This window comes from Rhinolophus sinicus, linkage group LG01, assembly GCF_036562045.2.
Source record: "Rhinolophus sinicus isolate RSC01 linkage group LG01, ASM3656204v1, whole genome shotgun sequence".
NCBI classification, from domain to species: Eukaryota; Metazoa; Chordata; class Mammalia; order Chiroptera; family Rhinolophidae; genus Rhinolophus; species Rhinolophus sinicus.
The window spans coordinates 13285277-13307266 of NC_133751.1; the positions used below are offsets into that span (position 1 = coordinate 13285277).

The 21990-nt window shown below is 39.0% G+C and overlaps 1 long non-coding RNA gene across 1 annotated transcript; it reads left to right on the forward strand.

The window, feature by feature from the left end:
• Nucleotides 1-215: 215 nt before the first annotated feature.
• On the forward strand, nt 216-9161 carry LOC109446481 (uncharacterized). Its single transcript, XR_002137215.2, has 3 exons — nt 216-2187; nt 4751-4843; nt 6555-9161. It is a non-coding gene; the product is annotated as an uncharacterized LOC109446481 (long non-coding RNA).
• Nucleotides 9162-21990: the final 12829 nt, after the last annotated feature.

The window sequence follows — 21990 nt, forward strand, 5'->3', positions numbered from 1 at the left end:
GGAGTCAGGATGGTTTATGTAAAGGAATTTTTGCCTTTGGCTTTTGAGTTCTGGGGGAGAGAGACCTGAAACCTGGAGAAATTGGTGGCTGAACAGCAGTAGCACCAGGGTGTGTAGACCCATTCTTGAACACAGGAAGATAACCCCGGAGCTCCCAAGGCAAAAAAGGAAGGAAGGAAGGAAGGAAGGAGGGAAGGAAGGAAGGAAGGAAGGAAGGAAGGAAGGAAGGGCTACCAAGATGATATAGTCAGTCAGGTATTATCACAAACGTGATTGCATTTGTACTCACAGGGTATGGGACTTAGGGCCATTTGAGTAAAAATACGGGAGAAAATGGCCTAAGTGACATTGTATGGGAGTGCAAGGGGTGGTGACTCACTATGACCTAGAATCAGGGTAGGGGGTAATCTTTGCATTAGGTCTTAAGTTGGAAGACTGGGGTCCAGCAGTCCAGGGAAGGAAGAACATATACAAAAGTCCAGAGGTAAAAGACAGATGGCATTCCTGGTTGCCTGAGTTCACCAGGGGATACAGACATTTAGTGAGAAAGGAGGAAAGGACAGTTTGGCATAGACCATGAAAGAACTGGGGTTCTTGTACACATGAGAGTTTTTGAGGCTTCCCTATCCTTCCACCTTGGGCCAATGGAATTATATTCTCCCTCCTACACCTTTGCTGTTTCTTCTAGAAGAACAGACCCTTCTGTTTGGAAGGAATTCATCCTTCTTTACTCTAGATGATGGTGGTAATATTTTCTAGCCTGAAAATTGTGGCATATACTCTGGTATGTTTCATTATTTGAAAAGGCTTAGAAAGGTATACCAAGGGGTTGAGCACATGAAGGCAGTTAGGAGTGACTCAAACTATTCTGCATAAGACTCTCTGGGGTGCTTGTTAAAATGCAGATTCCTGGGCCCTACCCCTAAAGATTCTGATTTCATAGATCTGAGTGGGACCCAAGGATCTGCATTTTTAATTGTGATACAGACTGTCTTCAAAACACACTTAAGTACTGGGTTATAACTTACGGTATGTGGTAGGGCCAGGGTGAAAAAATGAAACTAGGGAATGAAATCAGACCAAATCAGAAAGGGAAGGGCCTCTTGTGCTTTGCCTAGTTTGGACTGTACCCCATTGGAGGTCTTTTTAAGACATGTGATTGTTTTTAGAAGCTAATTCTAAAGAACTTCACTCCAATTCCATTGCCTTAGATCCTTCTGTCTTTAAATATTCATTCCCTAAACCAATAAAAAAAAAATTGGGTGGGGAGGGTAAACAAAAAAAAAAAAAAAAGGACTTGAAGCCCTGGGGTGTTACCAAGATAAAATAAGCATAGGTCTCACCAACTTAAAATAGTTCCAATTGACACTTCTTCCCTTAAAAAGTGATTATGGTTTGAAACCATATCAACCCTATCCCAGATTGGAAGTTTTTTATGGAAAATGAACATATTAGAACACAAAGAGGACTTCCTGTAGCAGATGGGCAAACATGCCCTCATGTTTACCTGATAACAGAAATGTAAGGTGAAGAGAATGATGTCCACAAAGTCTAAGATGAAAAAAAGAAAGGAAGGAAGGAAGGAAGGAAGGAAGGAAGGAAGGAAGGAAGGAAAAGAGACAAAGGAAAAAGAAGAATTCAATATTGAAGCCGAAGATTTCAACGGGACAGGGGCCAAATGTGAAAGAGGTGCTGCTCAGATACCAGATTTAATGACAACAAACATGGCTCAATTTAGGGCCCAAGTAGGGAAATATTCATGTGCCTCCAAAAACCACTTGATAGCTTTAGTGGATTAAAGATGGCCTCAAAATTTTGTCACTCTCCCCATCAAGAAGGGGAGTTTATTTTCCATCCCCTTGAATCGGGGCTGGCCCAGTAACTGCATAGCTAAGAGAACACGGAAGAAGTGACTCTGTGCTGCCCTGCGTCTAATTTTTAAGAAGGTTGGCATCTTTCACTCCCTCTTTCTTGTAACAATCTCTCCTGGGATACTCCCTCTCAGAAAAGGCCACCATGCTGTGAAAAGCCCAGCTCCGGAACCTGTGTACTTATCTGGTCCACAGCCCTGGCAGAACAACCAGCCAATAGTCAGCATCAAATGTGTCATGGGAGTGAGCCATCTTAGATGTTCCGGTCTAGTCAAGTTTATACATGACTCCAGCCCCAGCCAAAAGAGCCTCCTAGGTAAAGAAAATATCTGATAATGGAACAAAGGATGAAAATGTACCTTAATTTGTAAGAAGAACCACAACTCCAATGATTAGGGCTTAGAGGGAAATTCAGAAAATATGTAGAAGAGACTAATTTTAAACTTGTGTCAAGCTCCTTGATCTGAGATAACACTTAAGACTTTCTTCAATTACGGAATAGTTGTACCCCAAATTTCCCCCACTCTGCTGTATATATTTGTATAATGAAGTAGAGAAATTGTTCTCTCAGAAGCTAATGCTGGAAATTATACTTTATATAGACGATAGATATACATATCTATCGTCTATATATACAGATGGTATCAAAAAATGTATACACATTTTAAGAAAAAAAATGTATTAAAATTGTAATACTGAATATATACCGATAACAAAAGATGAATACATGTCATGTGTATACATTTTTTGGCACCCCCAGTATATAGATATAGATATAGATAGATAGATAGATAGCTATATCTATAGATATATCTATAAAAAGATATATCTGTATATAAATATGTATCTCAAAATGAGGTTCTGGGGGTCGCCTGACTACTCGGCACCCAATTGAGGAGGTGAGAGAGAAGGGAATACAGTTGGAGCCAGAAATATGACGGAAGGCTGCTCAACGCTTGATGTAAGCAATCCTTCAAGCCCACAGTAAAGTTACAGAATGTTTTGTGCAAGTGCCTTCCTGTCGAGCCAGTGATGGTTGTGCTTGGTGCTGAGTAGAAACAGCACATACAGAGCCTTCAGCCACAGTCACATGTCTGCAAATTACAGAAAACTCCAGCCCCTGATAGCTCTGTTACATGTATCTGTTGATGTTTACGTCAAGGATTATAGCCGGCAGCTCTTGCTCTATTGTCTTTAAATTTCATGCAAGTATTAAATTCTGCTCTATAACATACTTGTTTTAATAAAAGTTCTCTCTCTCTCTCTCTCTCTCTCTCTCTCTCTCTCTCTCTCTCTCCCTCTCTCCGCTTCCCCCCACACACACACACACTTCATCTGGATTGATAGTTCTCAACGGAGGTTGATTTTGCCCGCCCAGGAGATATTATGGGGGATATGGGGGATGGGGTTTATGGGTATCTAGTAGATAGAGGCCAGAGATGGTGCTAAACAACCTACAATGCACAAAATGCCCTCATAGATAAAATACTTTGTGAATAAAGACACCTTCTTCTCCATTCACAACAAAAAATTCTCTGGCCCAAAGAGTCAATGCCTAGGTTGAGAAACTCAGACCTAGAGGTACTCATGTTCCAATATGAGAAATGTGTATATAAAGTAAAAGAAGGAATAAAGGAAAAACCAGAAATAAATGGAAATAAAATGCAATGAAACCAGGGAGGAAGCTAAAACCACATCTCATAAAACATACATCCTTCACTAAGAGGAGCTACAGAACTATCTGTAGCTTCCTAGCAGCCAGGTAGAAAGGGAAACCTGACAAGTCAATAATGAGCTAACTGGTGGGGTAGTACTGGAGTGACCATGATGAGAGAAAGAAGGACTGAAATCCTAGAGAAGAAGAGAAAAAGGATACAGGCTGTGACCCCCGGCACAACACCCCACTCCTCAGACTAGGCTGCCATATGTAGGAAGTACTTTGGAAATGGACTAGAATGACTGGCCTCTGAGATGTAAAAACTATAAAATAAGACCTACTGGATCAGAGGAGAGATCCGGGTACTACCATGAAGAGACAGAACCATCCTTTGGGGTGCTGGATTTTCAACACTGGCCCCTCCGGATTCCCTCGCCAGCCTCCTCTAACCTGCTCTGTGCCTCAGGAGGCAGGCCTCTCGGCAAGGCCTCTAGGGGTTCCCCTGATCCCTCTCTTCTGGTTGTATTTGAATAATGGGAGGAGTCAGAAGGAGCACAGCTGCCTCTGACAGGTCATTGGTTGGCCATGGCTGTATTCCTCTACCAAAGACCCAGCTTCTGTCTGGCAACCTTCACCAGAACTAGAGCCAAAGCAACATCACACTAGGGATGGTGACATTCCCCCACCTCGGTCAGCCCCAGGTTGTGCCACTGTCCCTTGGCAGGGTAGCTGCCCTCACCCTTGTAAGTGGTCCCATATGTTTCCTGTCAGTTCCCTGACTAATTTAACCAGGTCAAGACTTGGGGGTAACCAGAATAAATATATTAACACATATAAGGAAAGAATGGGACTGTCAAAAAGAGGAATTCATCAAAATCTGAAGCCTAGAAAAATAGACCCAGAGGTGCAAACACAGGCAACACATCCCTTGCACTGCCTAGGGGTGAGGATGCATTGGGCAAGGACATGGCATTTTATTCCTGGGACTGTTACCTGCGGAATGTGTGAAGGACGGGAGCCGCAGGCTACCGTGGCTTGGTCCCACTACATTAGCCATCAGAGTCACCCCATTCTTATCCCTTTGTGAATTTTGGCTTTGCGTGTGCCTTTGCCTACAGGGAGAGATTGTTTGGTTAATGAACACAAACTTTTGGCACACTTGCCAGCAATTTTCTCATTGTAAGCCGATGAATTATCTTGCCATGTTTTCCTGCCTCTGCAGCTTTGGGTGAGTGTGCATCCGAAAGATGGGTCATCCCTGAGGAGTGGGCAGTTCTTGCATCTGCAAGTTCAGAATCACAGTGAGTTTGACAAGGTAAAGCCTAAGGTGACTTGTTCCGGGTGGTACCTACCTCACAGAAACACTCTTTGTATTCATCATTAGCGGCTTCAGGACTGACCTTCAGATCAGGAGCACTTTATTTCCCATTCATTTGCCTTTCCCTAAATCCCTTTCTGGCAGACGCTGCTAGTTGCCTACCCAACATCTATTCCCCTTTCTTCCTTTTTCACACAAGCCTGATTGAATGTGCTTTAAAAACACCTCCACAGACTCCCTTAGCCATGTGACCTAGTTCTGGTGAACCAGCTGTAAGCAAATATGCACTGGATGGAACTTCCAGGAAAGCTCTTACTTTCCTGATAACAAAAGACCAAATCAGCTGCTAAGCACTTTTGCCCTCTGCCCTCCTTGCATGACTGGAGGCGGAGCTCTTTTCTTTCAACCATGAGGATGCAAAGTGCAGGCTAAGGATCGCAGCCCAGGAAGCTAGAAAGAAACTCAGGTCCTTGATGGCTTCCTCGAGCAGCTGACCAGCCCTGATTGTGGGGTTCACTCTTCTTTTATAGTAGAGAAAGGAAAGCCTATTCCGTTAAGCTGCTAGAGTTGAGTTTCTGTTACATGAAGACAGATGCAGTCTTAAACCTCTTCATCTCAGGCTTTGACAGGCCCCCTATTTCATTTTGTTTAAACACATGCACAAAGAACCCTGAAATCACGCACCCTAGGTTATGTGGGAATAAAAGGGTTGTTATGAAAAAATGCAACCTGTACATATGTCCCAGAAGCTGACAAACGAATACTAGTGAATAGCAGTATAATATTGTTGAGAGTAGTCCCAGCACAAAAATCGGATCTTATTATGAAATTATGAAGAGTATTATAATTGACTTCAGAACTGCCAATTCCTCTCAGATATAACTAGAACACAAATAAGAAAACAGAGATGTAGATAAGCCAGTAAAAGTACTCTGATAAAATTCCAGGAAATGGTTCTTTTGAAACATGGAACACTTGCCAAAGAGGGGGAAAAAGGAAGTTTAAATTTTTAAAAACAATTTCATGGGTTTAAGTTCTGCAAAAACATTCAGAGAGTATGAGAAATTGTATGTAATTACTCCAATAATATAAACTCTTCCTATTTTATTATGCATTTTATAATGAATAGTAAAAAATCTCCATCATAAATAATAGGTTACATGAATTGAAAGAGGCAGATCCACTTAAAGCTGCCAAAATAAAGGCAGATCCACTTAAAGGCATCCACACCTATGCCATGCAGCTATAGGAATGAGGATGTGTTGAATCCCATTTAGTAAAAGGAAATATCTTTTTATACTAATAATTTGTGAATTTTATCTAATTGTAAGGCTTTAGAATTAATAATTAAGATTAAAGTTCTAAAACCATCCATTTAAATTGATTAGAACACTAGAAAACTGTCTCCTCGCTAAAAGGATTCCCAGAAAAAAATACTATTGGAAATATTTTTACATCCTTTAGGATAAACAAGGGAAGGACACTGAAGGCATATCTCTAATTACTGACACGTGCCCCTTGGGTTTCCAAAAACAAGCTCTAACATAATTTGATTCTTTATCCTTAGTAATGAGAAGTCAAGCATAAAACCACTTGCAAGCACCACATGATGTAGCGTAAAAAGGAACAATAAGTAATCATAGACACTTCTATCATTTTAATTGACAAAAATCCATTAAAAAAAAGTTTGCTACCTGTTGTCTTACAGCTGCCAAACCGTTTGTTCCCGGAGCTCTTCCCAGGATTTCACAAAGGAGTGCCTCAGCAAACTGAGGATCGAAGGAGAGATATCGGAAAAGCTCCTTTGAGGGGAAGTCTCAGCAAACTGAGACCTGATGGAATCATATTGGTCCCTCCCCTTCAATGGATTCCTTGGAGGTGTGCGTGAAAGGACAAGCTGGAACACAATGGGAACTTTCGGAAAGACAGCCAGCAGGCTACATAACACACAGATCTAGAGATTAACAATCTTTTACCTGCTTAGAAGTTAACCAATAAAAGCTACAGGTTGACTCGTTGACTCGATTGGGGCTCAGTCCTTGAGGCTTGAGACCCTTGGCCCTGCTGCACTCTATTCTTGGCTACTGTCTTTTCTTAGCCCTGCGCAGCCCTTCTCACTTCCCACAGCTCCTATTGTGCTGGATGCGACAGCTACCATATCTAGATAGATCAGGTTTTGCCTTTTCTACTTATCTATTTGGTGCCTGAAATCACTTAGAGATTAATTTTGGGGAATGAAGGTTTTGCCTATTCTGAAGTTTTGTTAAAATAAAAATAGTTTCCAAGGCCAAACACATCACACTGCATTCAAGGACAATCACAATCACTCTAGTGAGAATAAGCTTATAAAAATACGCATGGCTAAGGGGGTTCAAATGCATTTTAACAGGAAAGTGGAAAGAAGTGTAGAAACCAGAGAGCCATGCCTGGTAGTTGTGCACACTATGACGGCATTAGAGAAGTCTGATGGGGCTGGGAGGGCAATAAAAGGGCATTGAATTATAAATAATAGGATGCTAACAGAGTCTAATGCAGAATTATTGCCGAGAGCTGGCACAACTTTTGAAAACAAGTGCTACCTATTCAGTAAAATTTTTATTAAAAATTCATCTTTAAGTACGATACTGAAAATATCTTAAGAATTTATAAATTCATCATGATTCGTACAAAATTAAAGGGCAGCAAACGTCATAAAACTATAAAAAGCAGGAAAGATTCAGAAACATCTATCCTTCAGTATACTCAGTGTGTACATTTAACACTTTAATAATTTACAAACTAATTTCATAGATTTGGTTTTATTTGATATACCACCCCTCTAAGTTAGATGAAATAGAAATAATCCCATTTTTTAAATGAGGAAGCTGACTTTTCAGGCCAAAAGCTGGCAAAGGTTGCCATGCAGCTCTTTGGAGCCCGTGACCAAGAACCCTTTCCTCTACCTGCAGGTTTCCCTGAAGATTCCATAAGTAAATACAGGGAAATGAACTTCAATCCATGGATTTCAACATTGTCTTCTTACACTGATTTATATGTATGTTTTAAAAGCTTCATATTGTACAATGTACAGTTATATCCTTTTGAAAGTATGACATGATGATTTCTATAAAAAGTATCTATCAACTCAATTATAGTAGGATTTGTAGGAGATATTCTTATACTCAAATTACCTCTGATGGTCAAAATGGCAAAATTCTGGCCTCTGTTCAGTCCTGTTGGGAGGGAGTATGGAGCCAGCCAGGGGTGATCTCAAATAGAAGCTGGAGGAAGAAGGTGGAGGATAGAAGCCTCCTGTTATCTGAAGCACCGAGTTCAGGGACTAAGTATTTATTAGTCTTAAGTACTTAGTCCAATTCAGGTTGACAGGGAGTCATTGGTGAGAAAATGGATGGACCCTAGAACCAAACTGTTTGAATCCCAGCTCTACTAACTGAACCACTTGTTTCTTCAACCATAATGGGGTTACACTAGTATTCCCTTGCTAGCATAGTTGTTATAAATATTAAATGAGTTACTGTATAGAGAGCATTAAGAACAGCGGTAATACAAATTATATAAGTATTTGCTTAATTATTATGGAAGTGAAGACTATTTTAGACATCTACATATTAAAAGTTATGGAAAAGCCGATATCGGGCCTGCCCAACCCCAACTTGCTGATGCTGAGAAGAGAATAGAGAGCATGACGAAGTAAGGAGATGACGATACCGAGGATTTTGTAGTTTTGCAGTTATCTAATGGGAATACTAATCATATTAGTGTGAAACTATCTAAGAGCTCTTTACTCTAATTTAAATCTCAGTTATTAACTACCTTAGAATAAAGAGCATATATGTGTTTTGAGACGAGCATCTTCTAAGGTGAAAACAGAACCACAGGAGCCACGTCAGAGGAAGTAGGCTGGGAGGTGTGGTGGACACTGCCGGCAGCCTGCCCAGGCCCTTTGTACCGTTTTGACCACTATCGTGTACCTCTCTAGCTTCCATGTGCTTTTGCTCCTAAAGGTCAGCATCTGGAGCCTCCCCTCAGTCTACTGAAGCGGCTCCCCCACCTCCTCACACATGTAGATCTAGAAATGCATGGGAATTGAGCTCCCCTGGGCAGGCTCGGGTCAGGACAACGGTACCGTCTAACTTATTTTCCAAGTTCCCCTGTGGGATCGGGCTGAGTCGACCTTCTGCAGGGCTTCTTCCTGAGATCGCACCCTTGTTTGGCTTCCTCCCCGTCTCTATCTCATCCTTCTTTATCTTTCTTCCTTCGATTCCTTCCTGATTTCCCCTGGGAGAAAATAATAAATACATTACTTACACATGAATCCTTGTCTCAGGGTCTGCTTCTGGAAAACCTGACCCAAGGCAGAAGTGAAGATAATTTTCTGCTTTATTCTATAATAAATGTTTGGTAAATAGGGCAACCTCTGAGTTCAGATCTTGCCATGTAGCTGTGCCAACTTCTGTATGCCTGTTTCCCATCCGTGACTGTTTTCAGTTTAAGTAGTATTTCATTTCTTCTAAACACAACCAGAACCATCTTAGATTTTGAGTTGCCTAGGGAGAGAAACAAACCAATATTTGCTGAATGCTGGGCAGAGGGCTGCAGTTCATCGATATGTTACTGCATTGAATCTTGACAGCAACCAAAATGGATACAGGTTTCCCCCTGTATCCAAAAATAGAGCTTTCCTATGAAAGCTTCTGTAAGCCAAAATAGTGTAAAGTGAAGAAGCAATTACTTTAGGACACCTCTTGCTAACGGATGCACAAAATAAATCAAGATAAAGCACAGATGCTCACAGCTACAGTTCAAGAGACTGTGGCTTGATGGTGAGTGTGGTTTCCCGGGAAGGGGCTTGGCGGGGCCAGTCTCACTGCCTCTGTCGCAGCTGCTGCAAAACACATGCTGAACACTTTTCAGTGTTTTTCATAAAAGCAAAAATCCTCTTTGGATTCCTTTTGGTTAGGGAAAACAAGTACTAGTGTGTAGGTCTTTTGTGAAAGAGAAGTGGCATAACACAAACATTCAAAAAGCGGAGAATACCTGTACGTATATTCATCCCTGTTTCATGATGAGGAATTTGAGGGTCAAAGAAGGAATGTATTTGTCCGGTACTACACTGAATGAGTATCTAAATTCAAGGAAGCTGATATAGCATGTGGAATGATAGGAGTACATCACACAAAGAGGTAAAATTCCATCATGGGTAACAGTTGTATAAAGGATATCTGCGTGCAAATTCCCAGAAGTAGACTGCAATTAAGGTTGAGAAAGTGCAAACGTGTGTGACGCAGACCCCAGTGAACATCCTTCCGCAGGATGGCAATTCAAGGTTTCTAGAAGGAGAGAGACAAAAGGGGCCGGATGAAGAACGGTCTACTGATATAGCTAGCGGGAGGGAAAATCAGGAAAATGGCAGCAAGGGGGCTCTCAATGTTAAAACATGGTGGGCAATTAAACGAATGAAGTCAGACAGAACCATTGGAGGAATGGAGAGAGCCTTCCAAGAAGAACAGTGATGATCACCATTTCCCTGAGATTAGGGTCAGGAAAAACTCTTTGCAACTTGTGATTAGCATAATTACCAGAATAAGCCAAACAAGAACTAAAGTGTGTTAATCCAGGTCCTCCAAAAAGCTGACACCAAGACAGGATTAAACATGCTCAAGTATTGGATTAAGAAGAACGCCTATATGAAAGGAAGTAGAGAGGGAGCCAGAAAAGATTGGCAGTCATGGGCCCCAGTGCAAGTCTGAACTCAAGCACAGGCGAGAGGGAGAGAAGGCTGCATGAAAGTGTCCTAGAAGTTAGTACAGTCTGATGAAGGTGCACCAGAGCCGTTAGGAAGTCCTTGAGCCTATGCCGACACTGTTAAGAGTCCCATGGCTCCATGAACAGGTCTGCCTAGGATCCCCCACTGTACTCCATCACTGGCAGGGAGCAGCCCATGGGAGGACTGACCTTGAACAAAGATTTCATTGCATTTCAAAGCTTAGTAGCTGGAGCCCTTGGTCAGTTACAATTACCCCCTGTAACAGAAGGCCTGGGAGGTATATTTCCGTAGCCACTTTATCAAGTTCCCAAAATGTCTCTGAATGTTTTAACCTCCCTTTTATTCTCAGTGTTTCACATAAAAATAACACAACTAGTCACCTTTTAGCAAGTGCTTTTGTGCACCAATCACTATGCTAAACACCTCATATATTTTTCTCTTATAGTCCTCACAGCAGCTCTATAAGGGCGATATTATTCTTCTCACGTCACCGACGAAGAATTGCAAGGCTTGGGAAGGTGAAAGAACTTCCCGAGTATTACAAGGTTTGTGAGGGATTCAACTCAGGCATTCCGACTTCTGAGGCCGAGCATCATACTGTAACTTAAAATAATAATACCAACTGTGTTATTAGGTACGGTTGTCATGAGAATTAAGTGAAATAGTGCATGTAGAAAGCACTAACACAGTGCCTGGGCAGATAGTAAAAGCTCAAGGAATGTTATTATTATTTGGTAATTGAGCCAGGACTCAGATCCAGCTCTGATTGGCCACTGATGCTTAACAGCCATCAGAGTAAATTCAGTATTTTGATCAGATAATATTGGGAACAGTTGAAAAGGCATTAAAAAAGAAAAGGGGCTAGAACTAACCTTGTTTCAAGAAAAAGTATCAGTCATACAGATAGAATTCAATGATACGAGATACTAGAAATGTAAGGTATGCTTCCTTTGGTTCCCCAGGGAAGAAAGTCACACAGGTGTGTCCTGTTTACTGCTTTTTCATAAATAGAAATGTGTAAGATTTATGAGACTGCCAGTGGGAAAAGGATGAGAAAAATTACTCTCTACACACTTTAAATGAAAGCAGAAAGGGAGAAAGAAATAGTATTTGCAGAAGACATCTGGATTTCTATTTATGACCAAGGTATAGTAAGAGGGACCATATGTACCCTCCCACCAGAAAACCAAAATATTAGAAAACAGGGAACAATTGTTTGTACACATTGGATTATGACAACAAAGGATAGTGTTCCCTGAGAGAGGGGACACACACAGGATGAGTCCTATGAGGGTCCCAGACTACTGCCTAGAGAGAAGGAATCTAGATGGAGGACAGGGGTCAACCTGAGTTGAGAAGATGAAGCTGGAGCTGGTATGTTGGGGAAACCAAGGCAGCTGGAATTCATAGAGCAGAATGCTGAAGAAAAGGAGCTCCACACAGAGAGAACGCCAGCACTCTGCAGCGAGTTCCCCTCAAGTCCTCAGCTTAGTAATGGTCAGTGGTCAGTGTGTGCCTGTGAGGAAAATACTGGATGATGGGGGGGGGGGGGGAGCACCACCTAAAAGGAGCAAGGAGAGAAAATACTAGAGCTCATGAAAGGCTTGGATTATTTCAGGTTTCTACAAAGCAGGGTGGAAAATCTCTTAATTTATGGGATGTTGAATAGAGTACTCTGAAGGCTACTGTCTCAGTAGTGGGGCAAAAATAGTTCTAAACTAAAGGCTGCTCTGGTCTCACTAAACAAAGCTTAAAAAGCAAGCTTTGAAAGAACCAGACTGTTTTCATAACTTCATCCCAATAAAACTCAAGAATGTTTCTGAGAATAAAACATCTTCAGCACCCCAACAAAATAAAATTTGCAATGAACAGCATTTGATCAAATCTTACCAGGTGTACAAAGAAGCAGGAACTTATGAAAATCCATAATAAAGAGGAAACAATCAATGGAAACAGTTCAATAAATGATAGGTATACAAATGACAGAATTAGTAGACAAGGATATTAAAACTGTTATTGTAACTATATTCCATATATCTAAGAGGGTAGAGAGAAGATTAAACATTTTAAGTAGAGATAAACATTAAAGATTAAACGTTTTAAGCATATTCATGGTCCATTAACTCATCAGTACTTCCATCACATCTTCCTAGGCACATCACCCCATCTCATTCCTCGACTCAGACTCTTTTGATGTTTACACTTCAATCTCCACTAATGGTATCAACTACCTTCTACCAGGATACCTTGTTCTCGTCTATGATTCCTCTGGTTTCCTCAGAACCAATCACCAAATCCTGTGGGTTTTCCCTCCGAAATATCCTTAATATCAATTTCTTTTCTCCCTTTCTCTTTATTCCCACTGCCTCAGGTCTTTTTCATTTATTTTAATTTAATGTAAACCTTTTATTGAAATAGAACATACATACAGAAGAATGCACAAATCATAAGTGTATAACTTTAAAATTTTAACAAAGTGACTATACCTATTCAACCACAATCTAGATCAATATATAGAAGTTTTTCATTATCCCAGCTGACTCCTGGTGCCCCTCCCAATAATTACCCATGTCCCCAAAAGATAACTACTATTCTGAAACCTAACACCACAAATTAGTTTTGCCTGTTGTTTGAAATTCATATAGTGGAATTATATACTATACTGTCTTCTGTCTGGTTTCTTTAGCTCTACATTATTTTTGCAAAATTCATCCCTGCTATTATCACTAGTAGGAATGTAAATTACATGACCTTTTTGGAAAATTGGAGTAGCAGTAATATGTACATCTCATTAGTGTATGTATGTACCACAATGTACACATCCATTTTACTGCTGGTAGATGTGGCTTGTTCTCAGTTTGGGGCTATATGAATAAAGTTGTATGAACATACTTGTAAATGTTTTCTAGTGAATGAATGTACACATTTGTACTGGGTATAAAATTAGGAGTGGCTTTGCTAGGTCAAAGGGTGTGCAGATGTTCAGCATTAGTAGATACTGCCCAACAACTTTCTAAAATGGCCACTTAATTTACAATCCTACTAGCGACTTATGAGAGTTCCAATTATTTCACATCAACCAAAACACTTTGCATTGTCAGTTTTTAAAGTTTTACCCATTCTTGTCATTGTGTAGTGATATTTCATTGTGGTTTTAATTTGCATTTCCATGATGTTAATCCCATTTCATAAATATATTGACCATTCAAAATCCTGTTATGTCAAGCCTTGTTTGAGTCTTTTACCATTTTCTATTGGATTATCTGTATTTTTCTTACTGAGTTCTAGGAAGATTTTTTTAAATGATATATTCTGGATATTTGTCCTTTCATTCTGTGGCTTGCTTTTTTAATCTCTTAATTGAGTTTGGCTTTCTTCAATCAACTTTATGGAGGTAATATTATACACAATTAGCTGCACAGATGTTAAGTGTGCAATTCTGTGATTTTTGACAAATGTATGTACATGTATAACCCCAATCATGATCTAGAACATTTCCAGCATTCCAGAAAGTTCCTTCATACCCCTTTGCAGTCACTTACATTCCCAACCACTCACTGATCTAATTTCTACTACCACCACTTAACTCAGCCCGTTTTTAAGCCTTACATAAATAAATAAGGAAGTAGATTTGACCATGTGTTTGCATGTATCAGTAGTTCATTCACTTAATTGTTGAGAATTATACATTTATATGACAATACAAAAATGTGTTTATCCATTTGTCTATTGAAGGACATTTGTGTTTTTTCAGTTTTGGATTATTATGGATAAAGCTGCTATAAATATTCCTCTACAACTTTTTTTTTATGGATACATATTTTTATCCCTTTTATTTCCCTAAATGTGGAATTGTTGGGCTTAGGATAAGTGTATGTATAACTTTCTAAGTTGCCAAACTGTTTTCCAAAGTTTTGTAACATTGTACACTTCCATCAGCAATGTGTGAGCATTCCATTTGTTTCACATCCCCTCCAATACTGGATATTGTTGCTCTTTTAAACATTGGTTATTCTAACGGGTTTGAAATTATATCTCATTGAAATATATTTCCATTTCACTAACAACTAATAATGTTGAGCATCTTTTCACCCCTTCATATGTCTATTGGCCAGTCCCATATTTTCTTTTGTGAAGTATCTATTCAAGTCTTCGCTCATTCTTTATTGATTATTTATACTTTTATTATTGATTTGTCAAAGTTCTTTATGTATTCTGGATCAAGAGGCACACGAGCACAGTGAGAGAGAGAAAGAGAGAGAGAGAGAGAGAGCACTTGATCCTGCTCTAGTCTGTGGATTGCCTTTTAATTTTTTTATTGGTATATTGTTCTGAAGTCCCATTTATCCTTTTTTCTTTTTATGGTTAGTGTTTTTTGAGTCCCATCCTAGAAATATGTGCAAATAGCAAAATCATGAGGATACTCTCCTATGCTTCGTCTGCAAGTTTTATCATTTAAACTTTTACACTGAGATCTATTTTCCATCTTAAATAGACTTTTGTGGATGGCATGAGGTGGAGGTCAAGATTAATTTCTTTCCCCATGTAGATATCCAGATATTCCACATCACTTGTTAAAATGATTTAACAAGTGAATTTTGTTAGTTACGTCAACAATCTCAGTCTTTAGAAATTATGTAACTGCTAGCAAATTATAACATTCAATATAGAGATATATCTTTAAAAAATAATAGAAGCATTCAATTGAGAAAAAAGCATTTAATTGAGAAAAATATAAATAAATAGGAGGGATAAAATAGTACTTTAAATTTTAGCAGATACATTCATCTTTTATGACTCTTTTATTTCATAATAAAGTTGTTTACTCACTAGCCTAGCAATAATTACCAAAGTCCAGATATACTTCCTACTATGCTAAAAAAAAAAAAAAAAGAAAGAAAAGAAAAGCTTAAGCTTTTACTTTATATTAAAAAACCATTAACATTATAAAGGTAATTTTTAAAATTTAAGCTATGTTTGGGATATTTGAACAATGTTTATATCATATAAACAGTGAAACATAACAGAGTAAGAGTATTTTGAAACAATTGATTATTAAAGTATGAACATCAAGGTGCTTAATATAGAAAATAATGTGGAAGCATGGCTTTAAAAGAACGATAACCAATTAACTTTGTATTAGGTATATATTGCTGTATAGCAAATTACTGTAAATTGTAGCAGCTCAAAAACAAAATAAACATTTATTGTAGGTCACAGTTGTTGTAGGTCAGGCATTTGGGAGCAGCCAGTTGGGTGGTTTTGACTGGGGGTCTCCTGAGGTTGAAGTCCAGGTGTCATCTAGGCCACATTCACCTAAAGGCCAGGATGGGGCTTCGCATCTTTTCCAAGATGACTCACTCACCTACTGCTATTAGTTGGCAAAAAGCTTCACATGTTCTTCTTCTTGAATATCCTGGTGACATAGTGACCTTCCACCAAAACGGAATCATCCAAGAGAGAGCAAGGCAGAAGCCATGTCGTTTTTTATGATCTAACGTCAAAAGTCACACATGGTTATTTTGCAGTGTCCCTTTGGTTCCACAACTCCATCCTAATGAAAGCGGGAGGGTCTACAATGAGCATGAACATGAAGAGTTGAGCATCATTAGGGACCATCTTGGAGGCTGGTGACCATGAACTTTAATTGAAATCTAATGCTGATGAAGTACTACGTTAGGAAATTGTTAGTTTAAAAAATTATATTAAATTCAACAAGCATTTTTAAAAATTTTTATCTCTGTGTATTTCTAAAACACTCTTTTATTCATTTGTTTTTACCCTCATTCTTAAAAAGGTAGCATGCTAAAGATAATCTGTTGGCACTTAGTATCTTCAACTTCATATTATATTTATAAGATTTAGCCAGTTGTTGGTGTTGCAGTACTTGATTAGTTAAGAATGCTGCATAATATTCTATTGTGTGATTATACAACAGTTCTTTAATCCACTGTCCCATTGATGGGCATCTAGGTTCTTTCCAGGCTTTTGCTGTTGTAAATAGTACTGCTAGGAACATTTTTACATAGGCATTCTGGCATTGCCCATCATACATGGGCAAGACTTTCTCTTGGATATATTCCTAAGAGTAGAATTGCCAAGTTACCTGGTATGTGAATATTCAGCTTTAAGCGATAATGCCAATCTATTTTCCAAAGTGTAACATCTATTAATATTCCCTCTAGTAATACATAAAACATTCAACAGATATTCCAGACTTTATTTTAATTAAAAACTACTATGACATTAGTACTATCCTAATAACCCTGTCCTGCTGAGCTCTGACCTTCCAAAGGAGGCCAAGCAGAGTTTAGTACGAAGGTGCCTAGAAAATTATCCTTCTGTTCATCTTCCCCTTTCCAGGTTTTATATTTCGTATTTTAATAATTCGATTAGCAAGCTGGAATTCATATTTTATATATACAAGTACTGACAATTAAGTTTGTGAACTTGTTGCGACAATGTTGCTAAACCTTTTCTGATACCAGAAGAATTATTCATTATGAAATTATACCAACTGGACAAACAGTTAACCAAGTTTACTATTCGGAAGTGCTGAAAAGGCTGCATGAAAAAGTTAGACGACCTGAACTTTTCACCAACAATTCATGGCTCCTGCATCACGACAATGCACCAGCTCACACGGCACTGTCTGTGAGGGAGTTTTTTTGCCAGTAAACAAATAACTGTATTGGAACACCCTCCCTACTCAATGACTTCTTTCTTTACCCAAAGATAAAGGAAATATTGAAAGGAAGACATTTTGATGACATTCAGGACATAAAGGGTAATATAATGACAGCTCTGATTGCCATTCCAGAAAAAGAGCTCCAAAATTGCTTTGAAGGGTGGACTAGGCGCTGGCATCTAGTCCCAAGGGGAATACTTTGAAGGTGACCATAGTGATATTCAACAGTGAGGTATGTAGCACTTTTTCTAGGATGAGTTTGCAAACTTAATTGTCTGACCTCATCTATGGGACAGTGTATGCAGGTTATAAGCAAGTGAGAGGCCATATAATATAAGGGAATTGAGCATGTGCAGAGTTTGGTATATTTACAGAGGTCCTGAAAACCCCCGTGGATACCAGCAGACATTTGTATTTCAAATTCATTCTAAATCTCTTTATGTAAAATTTGAGTTTCCTAGAGCTTATCTGCCTTTGCAGAGTCTTTGTGTCCAAAGACCTTACAGGTACTTTCAACCAACATTTGATCTCTTTAAAAAGTGTGACTTATAGCTAAACCCTGCAATTTATGATGAAAAGTATTCTGTCCGAGTCTCTTTCTCTCTCTCTCTCTCTAATTCATCTCTCATTTTTGGACCCAGTAAAACGAAAGATGTTAACCACACCATCACCGCTGATGTGAGTGAAACATGATCTTTCTCCAGTTTATGAGCTCCCTGACAGCTTTCTTCTAAGTCTTCATCAGTGTTTTCTATTTGAAAAATTCTGTGTTTTCCACTAGCCAATTTCTGATCAGTATCTCAAATATAGCTTTTTAGAGAAAGACCTCTAATGCACGTTCCTTTCTGTTGTCAAGACTGTGTTACTGAAAATTTAGTCTGCAATAGATCTTATTTCCTTAACACATATTTAATCAGAACATATTAAAACATAAGCAAAGATTTATCTTCTCTATAATTACAATATTAAATTATATTATAGGATACCTATGTCATATATTATAGCCAAAATCATTTGCAGCATTGCTATAGAAATATGGAATTTTACAAATCAATCTTGTGAATTTTCCTGAGTAGACAATTCCTAATAGACCATGCCAAATGCTGTGCCTTCTGCTTTGGCTACTAAATTGCCAAATGAAGGATTAGGCAATAATAGTAATAGTAATAATAGCTAACATGAAATGAAACTGTCTCGTATGCAGTTACCATTCTGTTTCCATCTGTTAACATTTAAGCATTATAATAATCTGACCAGATATTTCTCTTACTATCTCCATTTTACTGGTTAAGAAGCTGAGGTGAAATAACTTACTAGAGGTCCCACATTTAGTTAGGGATGGAATCAGGACCCAGACACGAGCCATCTGACTCCAGCATCCTTGCCCCCTGGACCACACTGCCTTATGGCAGTGAATGCCTTCATTCATTCATCACTCATCTAACAAGTATTTATTAAATGCCTACCTCACAAGGCAGGGCCCTGCCCTGATGAGGCCGTCAAATAATGTGAAAAGAGCATGGTGTCGATATAGGCACAGCTAACAGGAGTGATGAAAGAGCACGTAATCCCTTCTGGAGGACATTAAGGAAGGCCCCCAGCGAAAATGGATGTCTAAGTCAGGTCCTACACAACGTGTGGGGATGAAGCAGGCAAAAAGAGGCTATGAGCTGAGGATGAGCTTGACAAGGTAGAGAGAGTAACAGGTGCAGAGGGCAGGAGGAGAGAGAGAGGATAAAAGACCTTTAGATAACTGTTAAGTCGGCAGTGTGACCGGGACAGAGAACACATAGAATGTAGGAGAGGGTCTGAAAGGACAGGCAGGGCCCAGATCATACTACCCAACTCTGAGAATGTCCTTGAAAGATATTAAACAGATGTGATCAGATTTTCTCTTTGGGAAAAGGTTGCTCTGGCTTCAGTGTGTTAGGAGACTGGAAAGTGAGGGGCTGGAAGAGTAAGCCAGGAGACTGATCTGGTTATTTGAACAAGAAATATTAATGATCTGACCTGAGCTGACAGTGGCAGAGGTAGCAAGAAGTAGCACATTATCATTTTATGATATAAAGCTAGGATGCACAGAAATAATGAAGCACAAACATTATATTTATGATCAAATACATACAACACACACGCGCGCGCACTACAGATAGTTTTTAAAAATAATTATTCAAAAGTATCCAAGAGAAAAACTGCCCAAAACAAAAAAAACTGTTTTTAAGAATGAAAAAAAAAAAATTAGAGGATAAATCAGGATGAAATCCTCACAAATTCATTAAATTGTAGTTACTGAAAATAATCATGTCCCAGAGGAAATCTCAAAGGATAACTTTTTTCCTGCCAGTGATAAAGCAAAGGAAATCCTAATGAAAACAAACAAGAAAGGATTGGACAATTTGCTGCAATTTAAAAAAGAGAGATGATTGATTCGAGGTATGCAGCAGGCAAAATCACGTAGGCATAGCCTGCAGAAATTGGAAGTACAGAATAAACGGCGTGCCAGGAGGCTGCACCCAAATTCCAACTCCTCCTAATACGTGAATTTTCTTCGAACTTCCCTTGGCTCATTCCAGCAGAAAACAGGAGTCCTGCAATCAATCACGAGTCCTAGTTTGGCCCCAACCTCTATCATTCATGTCTCTTCATGTCCCTTCTCTCCTAAACTTTTGGAATTGTATTTTCAATACCTACCAAATCATATTGATTTGGGGTGTCTCACATTTGTGAATACTACTGCACAGGATCACTTTAAGTATAAACGGTCAAATTACCTCAAGACAGGACTAGCTGTTAGCATACTAGTCCTATGTGGTGCATACTCTGCCCTGCTTGAATGTCTCAGTGGTAGTGACATAATCGTGGCTGCAAAAGGAGGGAGGTACAAGGACTAACACTTACTGAATATTTCCTATGCCCTAAGCTCTGAGACAGAAGGTCTTCACATGTTATCTTATTGTTTTGATTACCAGGTCCCATGAAGGAGATGGCATTATCTCCGTTGGACAGTTAAGGACACTGTGTAATTAAGAACTTGCCCCAAAGTACTTGGATCTTTCATATCAAAGTCAGGTTTAGAGGCTTAGTCTGATTCCAAAGTCTACACTTTTCCTACGACATCACATTCTGAAGTCCTTTAGTCTAAAGTCCTTGGGAAAAAAGGAATGGTGTTTTCTTCCTTCCTGTTTTATAGACATCATGAGTGTTAAACAGAAATTTAAAAGAAATTAACCCTAAGAGAAATGGCACAATAGGAAGTATTTTATGAGGCTCACTTCCTTTGGAAAATCCCAGGAACTCTGATTTTTGCCCATGTTGTGATTTAAGTAACAAGGTATTTTAAAAAGTAACTTTCATTAAGAATCCATTGAGGTTTTAAAAAACTGTAACCCATATGCTAGAACTTTGATATTCTTGAACAGAGGCAGTGGTATAGAATAGACAGTGGGGTCCATAGTCAGACAGAAATCCTGCAATCCTGACTTTGCACCTTACAAACTACATAGATTGGGGCAAGTTATTCAGCCTCCCAGACCATCAGTATTCTGCTCTGAAAAAATGTAGGTAATAGAACTTCTTTATATGTTTGTTGTGAAGATCAAATAACAGAGGTAAAAAAGCTGGCATAGTGCCAGCATACTATCGGCGTTCATAGATGACAGTAGTCCCCCTTTTTTCGTGGGAGATATGGTCTAGGATACCCAGTGGATGCCTGAAACCGTGGGTAGTATTGAACCCTATATATACTATATTTTCTCCTATACATACATCCCTATGATAGAGTTTAATTTATAAATTGGACAATTTTACAGATAGAAGATTTGTTTTTACCAAAGATCTTAACAACCTCAGCATTTGATTTTTTTTCCTTATAAGTGGAGAACTTTCATTTAAACTAAAGACTAGAAACCACCCAAATGCCCATGAAGAAGTGAATGGCTAAGAAAATTATGGTAAATCCACACAGTAGGATACTACGTAACAATAAAAAGGAACAAACTGGTGCTATATGCAGCGTTGTGAATGAATCTGAAGAACATTATGATGAGCAAAAGAAGCTGGACATAAAAATATACACACCTTGTGATTGTATTTATGTGAAATTCTAGGACCGAAAAACAAATCTGTAGTGATAAGAGAACATCAGTGGTCCTGAGGCCACGCAGGATGGGAATGGGCTGCAGAGAGGCTGGAAGACACGTTCTGGTGTGATGGAAATGCTTTCTGTCTTGACTGTGGTGGTGGCCGTTGTCTGGTTTACCAGGCCCCGTCTACCGGGTATGTATCTTGGCTCTGCCTTTTAGGCAGGTTGTTAATCTCTCTGTTCCTCCAGTCCTTCGTCTGTAAAATGGGCATAAAAGTCACACCTATTTCATAAGGTGGTTCTAATTGTTTAAAAATGAGTTAATAAATATGAAGATATTAGAGTGCCTGAGGGAGATAAATTTCTCTCTGTGTTAGCCATTATACCTATTAACAAAGGACAAAGTCCTATGTAATGATGTTTGTTAAAGAGGTATTTCTCAAAGCAAAAACTGGCTTACATAGAAGTGCAAGCTACAATGCTTTCACAAGTTGGAATATTATGTAATCATTAACTGCACCGCTGGATGTTAGAGAATCTATTAGTGTAACTTATAGTATCAATAGTTTGCATGAGAAAAATCAGGTAAACATCCCAATCCATGCAGA